The sequence below is a fragment of the Rhinopithecus bieti genome, unplaced genomic scaffold (assembly GCF_001698545.2).
Source record: "Rhinopithecus bieti isolate Rb0 unplaced genomic scaffold, ASM169854v2 scaffold_39125, whole genome shotgun sequence".
In the NCBI taxonomy this organism is placed as follows: Eukaryota; Metazoa; Chordata; class Mammalia; order Primates; family Cercopithecidae; genus Rhinopithecus; species Rhinopithecus bieti.
Genome location: NW_016816262.1, coordinates 314,161 through 324,213, shown reverse-complemented (window position 1 = coordinate 324,213; position 10,053 = coordinate 314,161). Strand labels below are relative to the sequence as shown.

Sequence of the window (10,053 nt, the reverse complement as noted above, 5' to 3'; positions counted from 1 at the left end):
TTACGCCGTTCTCCTGCCTCAGCCTCCCGAGTAGCTGGGACTACAGGCGCCCGCCACTTCGCCTGGCTAGTTTTTGTATTTTTAGTAGAGACGGGGTTTCACCGTGTTAGCCAGGATGGTCTCGATCTCATGACCTCGTGATCCGCCCGTCTGGGCCTCCCAAAGTGCTGGGATTACAGGCTTGAGCCACCGCGCCCGGCTAAAAGTATATTTTTAAAATAATTAGTGCTTGGGTCATGGGGTAAGAGGTGGCACACACAGCCTCAGACAGCCTTGATGCCAAACAATTGCTACTGATTATTTTCTCCAAAGCCCCTGGGTAAAGGCTGTTCACAAACAATGGGTAAGCTCTGAGTCAAGTCAAATAAAGAGAAGCCTGTGAGTAGGATTTTCTAGGAAGCTGCCCTCAGGTCATAGTATGACAATTAACTGGGAATGGGGCTTTGAAGGACTCCAACCCTGTTCTGTCCCCTTCAGGTGGCTGCAAGGCTGATGATTTCACTGTGATTGTGGAGGCTGATGGCTTTCAATGCTTCCACTAAGTTGTGAAGTCTGTGATGGAAATAGGGCAAGTAAAATTGCCAGCAAAGCTCTCTCTCTCTCTCCGTAAGACTCAGTCGTCTTTTCTTTAGTACGTGATCCCCAGATTTTTGTGAGCCTTTGGTTAATATTTTGCAATACTTTGATTAGTTTTAAAAATTCTGAAAGCATTGATCTTGGCAATATTTGCCAGTGATTTTGCTTTTATAGAGAGAAGTATTTTTGCAGATAGTACCTCTCTAGTCCTGTGGACAACACAAATGGTATTTATCTTAAGACTTATTTGTTTGTGAAGATTTAATGAAAGATATTTGAATGTGAAAATTTTTTAAAATAATCATAATTTTAAATACTAATAAACACTGGATGAAATAGAAAATGCTATTGTTAACACATTGTGAGGTTTTTTTGTGTAAAAATTTAGATGGATAACCTTAGGTTTTCTTTTAGTAGAGTTTTAAAATAGATTTGACAAAGAAAATCATTAAAAAGCATGACATGTATTCTGAGGTACTGAAAATTATCTAAGGCTGTGGGACAGATACGACTAATACAAAGAGAAGGAATAAAATATTAAGATACTTCTCTGTTCCTGGCAATCATCTTGTTTTGGAGCCTCTTGGACTTCCCAGAGCTATAGAGAAAATGATTTTTGCATGTTTCAAACACACTTGAGTAACGTAGATTCCAAACCTAGAAATGAGTTCAAACTCCCAGGGGTTTGAGTTCCATTTACAGTTGGCAAAAATGTACATTTTTTTTTTTTTAGAAAAGGTACTGTGAGAAAAGCAAATTCATACTATCTTAGCTGTTGAAAAATGTGATAACTGCTCTTTTGAAAAATCTTGAGCCTGCATAAACCACCTGCTATGCAGCTCAGCATCACCATGAGAAACAGGGATAAAAGAACACAGAGGATCGGAGGAAAGCTGAAAGCTTAAAACTCTCTGCAAATTGGAATCTGGATAAGAAGGAAGGAAGATGGTATCCAAGATAAGACATTCTGCTTCTGTAAGGGATAATCCTCAGCTCCAAATTACCTTATGATTTATTTAAAAGGTTGAAATGATCCTTTCTGCCCTAGGTTTATTAGTAAATTTAAGCAAGAGAGACAATTTCCAAGCCAAATAACAGACATACAAAAGTATATTTTTAAACCTTGAAAGGTGAAAAAATGAATTTATTCTTCTGCTTTCATCAATGACCACTTATTCCAAAGCAAGTCCAGGAGGTAATATTAAAGATACAAGAATGGCCATATCTTAATAGCCTGGAACTCACAAGACTGTCTTCAGATGGAGTAGCATTTCCTTGTTGTTTATCAGCTAAAAGTACTGACTCACACTATCCTAAGCTACATCAGTTAAAGCAATGAAATAAATATGTTATAATCTCTCTGCAGTTACCCTTAGACAAAGCGTATATTTATACTAACCCCAGATTAATAATTCCTTGATTGACAAAGCTTTGCTTAAGAACGTAAGAATTAGCCGGGCGTGGTGGCTCACTCCTGTAATCCCAACACTTTGGAAGGACGAAGCAAGCGGATCATGAGGTCAGGAGATGGAGACCATCCTGGACAACATGGTGAAACCCCATCTCACCTAAAAATACAGAAATTAGCTGAGTGTGGCAGCGTATGCCTGTAATCCCAGCTACTCGGTAGGCTGAGGCAGGAGAATCGCTTGAACCAGGGAGTAGGAGGTTGCAGTGAGCCGAGATTGTGACACTGCACTCCAGCCTGGCGATAAAGCGAGACTCGTTCTAAAAAAAAAAAAGTTAGAATTATAACCATTAGAATTCCTGTAATACTTTGAGATGATTCTTAAATAAATTTAAATTTTAAGAAATTTAAAAGTAATTGATGATTTGCTTATAACTGAAAAAAACAAACCAAAACTCACAAGTATAAAACTAGGTACAAACTGCTTGTTCTTAAAACTTCTACTCCAATATTACCAAATTAATATTTCACATAAACTTCTAGTTTTTTCTTTCTTTCTTTTTATTTTTCTTCTGTTCTTTCAAACTGGTAGCCTCGTCTATAGTCCCTACCCACAGGTGACCTTGCAAACAGTAGTGTTCTGGCTAGACTTTCTTTGTGTTTCCCAAAGCCTCTGTTTGAGAAAGATAGGTGTTGCATAGAAACAGAGTAGCTTGGAAGGTTTGTTTGCCTGTTTTCCGTCAGAATAGAGAGAGTTTCCCAGTATCTGGGGAAGAAAAGGAAATGAGCAGTAGGCTTGTCTCTAGAGCATTGTACATTCCAGTTCAACATTTTGAAAGGTCTCCAAGAGGAGAAAATGACACCATTGAGGAATGACTTTATCTAGGAAAATGAGACTGAAAGCACAGAGGATCATACAGGAAAAAAAGGTGTTTCCCCAAGCTTACTGTAAAGACAATAAGTAAGATCTGAACAAAACATCATTTCCACACCAAGACTCATATATTAATGTTCATAGTAGCTTTGTTTGTAATAATTCTAAACTTTAAACAATCCAAATGTCCACCATTAAATGAATGAATAAGCAGAGTGGTATGTTCAGTACAGCAGGTAGCTAGTCAGGCATGAGCAGGGCAGGAGAGGGCCCCACCCCACTGCAGCAGGAACGTCAGCTGGGCCTCAGGCAAAGGTCAGCCAGTTGTTACACTGTCTCTCTAAAATAATAATTGTTTGCAGCCGGTGTCAGGGAACTGCAGTTTCCTAAGAGATTAGAAACGCCTGAAGCTGCTCATCAGCAGCTTCCTGATAAGATGTGGGTAGCTGGGTCAGTGGGCTCCAGCATGTGTATTAAGAGGCAAAATGGCAGCGTTCAACTGGTGTATGACCTCCCAGGGACGTTCTACGGGTAAAGGGAAGAACACCTCAAGTGAGCCGATGCACAGCTCCAGTAAACACACTGTACATGCTCACCTCCCAAGTGCTAGCAGGCCACTGTGCCTGTGAGCAGCTGGCCCCAAGGGAAGAATCAGGGAAGAAGGGATGCAAGATCCCAGAAGTGTGCCAACATATAAACCCCCAGTCAAAAGGTCAAGTCACACATTTATTTTTCAACTTGCCCACTTGGCCCTCTTTCAAGTGTACTTTCTTGCTCTAAAACTTTTTTTTTTTTGAGACGGAGTTTTGCTCTGTTGCCCAGGCTGGAGTGCAGTGGTGCAATCTTAGCTCACTGCAACTTCCACTTCCTGGGTTCAAGCAATTCTCCTGCCTCAGCCTCCTAAGTAGCTGAGATTTCAGGTGTGAGCCACCATGTCCAGCTAATTTTTTTTTTTTTTAGTAGACACGAGATTTCACCATGTTGTCCAGGCTGGTCTCAAAGTCCTGACTTCAAATGATCCACCCGCCTCAGCCTCCCAAAGTGCTGGGATTACAAGTGTGAGCCACTGTGCCCTGCTAAAACTTTTAACTAAATGTTCCCTCCAGCTCTAAGACTCGCCGTGGTCGGTCTCTTTTTCTGCCATATGCCCCTCGGTGAAATTCTTCCTTTTGAGGAGGTAAGAATTGAGGTTGCTGCAGACCCCTACAGATTCGTCACCACCAACATATTCGTGCAATGAAATATGAATCAGCAATAAAAAAGAATTAACTATTTGTACACAGTATGGATGAATTTCATAATAATAATAAATTCCTCCATCAAATGTGAAAATTGCTGTCATCATTCTTGTACTTCTGTTTCTTATGATGAACAGGTGTCTTTCTTCTCCTACAAATTTAATATTATTCACTTAATGTTTACTTGATGTGAAATGATCACTTGAACACTAGATGCTGTTATGGTATTTTTAGTTTAGCTAAAATACATGATCTAGAATCAGCTGGCTCACTGTGATCATGAACACAGGTGCAAACACAAGGACTAGATTAATGTATCAGGACTAAGGTATTTGGTGGTTATTTCCATGATTCAGAATACGCTTAAACTGTTTTATACTCAAAACAAAAGCATAAAATTAAAAAAACTTCTCAGAACTCTTAGAAGAATAATAGTACGTCATTAGAATGCGATTTTAGAATCAGTGTTAAATTGAGACAAATATGCATACAGTCAGAAATGTATGCATTTAAATCTAAACTCCACAACAAAGAAACTGCATAAACGTGAGCAAGGTATTTAAATTCTTTGAGAACTGTTGTCTTTAATGTCTGTTAATGAATATGGTATTATCTATCTCATAGGACATTTGAGTGAATTAAGCTAAATAACCTATAGCCACACTTTAGTGTCTGATACACAGTAAATGCTCAGTAACCCATATGTTCCTTCATTTTCCATTAAATAAAAAATTAGGAAGGTCAATTTATTAGGGAAAAGTTAGAAAGGCAAAATTATTAGGAAAATATTAGGTGGATATGTGTTTTCAGTTAAGTGCAAGGTTATGCATCTAGTATTATTTACAGCCATTTCTAGGTTCAAACTACTAACCTGCATATTAGCCTTAGGAACTATAATTTCTTTTTATAATTATGTATTTATTTAAAGTATTATAGTTTGACAGGATGTATACTATGTTTCATGTAATATTATGGCTTCTTTCAGTGGTTCCTTATTTTTCCATTTTATACCTAAGAAATGATTGACAATTAAGTTAAACTTCAAAATAAGAAATTAGTTTTTGTGGGATAAAATTTAGTCCTCCTATTATAAGCAAACTTACCTATTCTTATTATGGGATATTAGTGATATTCTTTGACAGGTATCAAAAATATATACATATATATACACACACATATGCATATATTATGTATACATATATACATATGTATACTATATATAATACCTATATACAAATATATATACATATATACACATATATTATATATGTGTATATAATATACATATATACACATATATATACACATATATTAAACATGTGTCATATATATATATATAATATATAATATATGTTGTGTATTTGTAATATATTTGATACCTATATATACACAGTATATATGTGTGTTATATACATAGAATATATATACATATATGTGTATATATATGTGTGTATATATACTAATTTTGTTTTACACAATATATGGTTCTTATCCAGAAAGCATGTATATTTTAATTAAATGAATTTTTTTTTGCAATTCTCATGAATAAAACTGAGTGAAGGGCTTTATAAAACACACAAAAATGTGTTCCTCTGAAGACTGCTGAAAATAAGACAGCGTATGTCATAGAGAAAAGTAGCTAGTTTCCAGAAAACTGATTTATTTCTGTCTTTGTTCTGTTGAATTTTGTCTTTGAAAGGAGGATTAGACTTTAAAATGAATATTGAACACCAGAGGGAAAAACAGTTAAGGTGAAGTTAGCTTCTTATTTTTTTGTGTGGAGTCAAGGAGGAAATAGTGAATGAATGTCGATATAGGCAGATTTGTAGTGGTGTTATTGTTTTTAGAAGTCTAATGTTTGTTTTATTACAATATTTATTTATTGGAAGTAATAAAAGTATTCATTTGAAAACTGCCTTTATGGGCAAATATTACATTTAATGGTTATATTGAAATGAGTGTGTTAAAATAAAGCAGAGTTCTTGTGACAAATATATTCAGGGTGTTAAGAAACATTAAGGTTCCATTATTTAGGGTCTAAATAAGAAGAAATAGAGTCCCTAAGCATGGTCTCCATGACGTTTCTTCATGAAGTCCTTTGGGCAATGATATATTAGTAACCTGGTTACAGGAATGCTTAAAGCAATCCCTAATGCTATAGTAATGACAGTGGGTTTTCTTTCCGGAGATGATACGGACATCACTCTTAGCTTTAGGACACAATTTATCTTTCCCTTCCAGTAGTAGGTTGTTACTAGATATGAAATAAAATGAAGAGTCAATTAGTACAGTTAGTCCTGGATTTTCTCAATAACTATATGTAACTGGAAAATTTATTCAGCCTCTCCAGGCTTCTTTTTTTCTCCTTACCTATGTAAAATGGAATAATCTCTAAAAAGATTTGTAGGTCTAAGATTCTAAGTTACAGACATTTTCACGATGCTATTCTAAATCACAAGTGCAACACCAGTACCGGTCCTTCAAGAAGCATGCACCAAGATGGAATTAAACTTGCAAGAAATGCATTCGGGTATGGCCCTAGGAAATGAAACAAGGAGGGAAGTGGAGTAGGCTACATTAGCTGTCGGACCATGATGCTGGCCAGACTTCTATGCAGGAAAGTGGGATTGCAGGTTGTAGGATAGTTCTAGTAAAATCTTGGCAAGGCTATGGAGAGTCCTTGAGCCGAAGTTCCATGTTCGAGGAATCTTCTGTTTTACAGGAAAGGGTTTGCCTTACTTACCTGGTGTGCTCAATCACTGGTTAGAGAACAGTTCATGCAAAGCATGACCTTTATGTGAGGGCAATGATGGATTTGAGCACAGTAGCTAGGCCATTAATTATGCTCCTTGTATTAGAAAATATGAGAGGAACACTTTCAAAGTTGACACAATTGCTGTGGGTAGAATGTATAGTTTTAAAAAATAAAATTATAGCCCAAGTATACTAATGAGCTAATAAACACAGTATAGGTGTGAACCCAAAATTTTCAGAGACAGGTCTCAATCAATTTAAAAAATTTATTTGCCAAAGTTAAGGATGGCTTTGTTGCTACAGCTTCAGGAGGTCCAGATGACATGTGCCCAAGGTGTCAGGATACAGCTTGCTTTTACACACAATACATCAATCGATACATTTAAGATTTGCATTGGTTTTATCTGGAAAGGCAGGACAACTCAAAATGAGGGCTTCTGGGTCATAGGTAGATTTAAATTTTTCTGATTGGCAATTGATTGAGTTATTATCAATAGAATGGAATGTCTGGGGTATGCTAAGGGTTGTGGAGACCAAGGTTTTATTGTGCAGATGAAGCCTCCAAGTAACAGGCTTCAGGGAGAATGAATTATAGATGTTTATCAGACTTAAGACTTTTTTGATGTTAGTGCTGGTTGACTTTTCCTGAATTCCCAAAGGGAGGAGGATATAATGAAGCATGTCCAATATCTGCTTCCCTCATGGCCTGAATTCGTTTCTTCTTTTTCTTTTTTAAAATTTTATTTTTGGTTTAGGGGTACATGTGAAGGTTTGTTACATAGATAAACATGTGTCACAGAAGTTTGTTGTACAAATTATCTCATCACCCAGGTAGTAAGCCCAGTATCCAATGGTTATATATTTCAAATTAACTTTGGAATTTTCTTGGGCAAAAGAAGGGGTCCATTCAGATGGCTGGTGGGGCAGTTAGAATTTTACTTTTGGTTTACGTAGGTATTGACTTATATTTATTATAAATTACAGTCTTTGGTCAATGAGTGAGAGGTTGTTAATTTAGAGAATTTTGGATACTAAAAGGTTCCTCTTTGCACTAATGCTTATTCAAGATGTTATGGGAGATAGACAAGGTTTAACCTGGTAAAAATTGTAGGTAAAGTCACATGCTAATTCCATCTATAAAATTCTAAACTCTTTGGATTCACACAGTAAACATTGAATGGAGAGAGAAGAAAGCTTATAATGTACGTTTTCAGATGATAAATTCCTCCTTAGATGTTTTACGTTGTATTAAAATATAATGGCTTTGATAGACAAGGTTTCACCTCAATTTTCGTATTTGGTTTCATTGCCTGATTGGGAAGGAATACTTAGACACTCTTCTTTTAAACTGTCATAGTTACTATTAGCAAGTATGTGATGTTTCATTGCTCAAAATAATTTGTTTGAATGATTTGGGCAAAAATAACTTTGATTATAAGGATTAATTTTTTATTAAGCAAAATCCTAACTGGAATAAGGCAATGCCTTTTATATTAATTTTGACAGGTTTTCTAAATGCCATTTCATTACAGTGAAATGTAATGAAATGCAAGTATTTCATTTAATACAACGACTGATTCCCAAATCTTACAAGACATTTTGTATTATTTTACTCATTAAGTAGCTATTAAAATATGTGATTAGACATTGACCAGGCACCAGTTGAAACTGCCATCTTTATTAGAATAGATCTGTCTTTTAAACAGCTAGTTCTGAGGTCTATTAATACGAAGGTTCTTAATCATATTCTTCTCTGAAACTATTGTCCTTTGGGATACTCTAACCATAAGTCTTCTAACATATAATTAATTTTATTTTTAAATATATTAGGCTTTTGTAACTTTGCTAAAAGGTTTGTCGGATATGCACTGTATAGTGGGATTATACAATATAAATGATGTAGCTTTTCTATTTTTTTGGGCAGGGTGGCTATTATTGACAACTATACAAAATATTTCACGGATTTTAAAATTTATATATTAGGTTACAACTTCAATTTATCTTTTCCATGATGTCTAACAATATTTTTGTTAACATTGAATTATTATGGTAGCATCTGTTAGCTTTTAAAGGCATTTTGTAAATACTATAACCAATTTTTTCTAAAGACTTTTAGAAACGTCTTTTGAGAAAAGTCTGTTTTCCTCATTTTCACATATTCTTCCACACACTCAAACTGATCACCATCTCTTTAACAAAACTGCTTTCACTAGGCTGATTTTAGACATATATATTTGTTTGTACATATATATGTATGTCTACATGCATATATATATCTACATAGATATGTGTGTGTGTGTGTGTGTATTATATAGCATGTCATTTTTAGTGTACTTCTAAATTAATAGTAGAATAATAAGCTCTAAGGTTAACTACATTCCCTTTTCATTTTTATTAAATAAAATAAACTTAGAGAAATGCTGAAAGAATGAAAGCACAGACTCCCCTATATCCTTCACCTAAATTTCACAATTGTTAATTTTTTACTTTGACAGCGCTGATCTTTATTTATTTGATTTCATTTTAATTATTTAATGGATCAAGTTATATTTTTCTTTTGGTGCTGGACAATGTGCAGCAGCGTCAGGCTTTATTCAATCAGTGCAAGTTGGAACACCTTGCTGACTGCTTTGGCATTTTCCTGCGTCATCCTAAGCAGGGACACCAGGCACGAGGGCTGCATTCACTGAATATATGCAGGTACACACTTCTGTGTCTCCTGCCACAGCCTATCTGCCAGACTCCCAATATATGTTTCCATCCCGCTCAATTCAGCATGTCCAAGACATTATTCATCCTACGTTCCGAAAGCCAGTCCTGCCCAGCGTTATCTTTGTCTGTTGTCATCTTTGTCCTCCCCGTTACTTAAGCTTTCTCCCTGTTTATTTCCATGTGCAATTTATCTTGAGTGTTGTTGATTTCAGTTTATAAATACATGTACAACTTTCATCTTTTCCAGAAGGCAGACTTTGTCTCAAGGATGAAATCGTACTTCATTTTGGAGATGCAAAACAAATATGAAGATGAGAGGGAAGGAGGTGAGTTAGGGAGCGCTGGTAAGCCGTGTGAGTCTGATATTGCTGCTTCAAGCTTAGCTTCTAAATAAGCCCACAGAAACATAGGTCACTTGACACATATTTGCCTGCTAGTGATTGCTGCACAGGCTTGAAATAGTATCTGTGAGTAGCACATGAAAAAGAGAA

The 10,053-nt window shown here is 35.8% G+C and overlaps 1 long non-coding RNA gene across 2 annotated transcripts in view; it reads left to right on the top strand.

Moving 5' to 3' along the window:
* Positions 1 to 10,053, top strand: part of LOC108516950 (uncharacterized) — a 103,103-nt gene that overhangs the window by 54,845 nt on the left and 38,205 nt on the right. For both annotated transcript variants that reach the window (XR_001881953.1, XR_001881954.1), the window contains exon 3: positions 9,810 to 9,888. This is a non-coding gene — a long non-coding RNA (uncharacterized LOC108516950). The remainder of the gene's footprint in view (positions 1 to 9,809; positions 9,889 to 10,053) is intronic.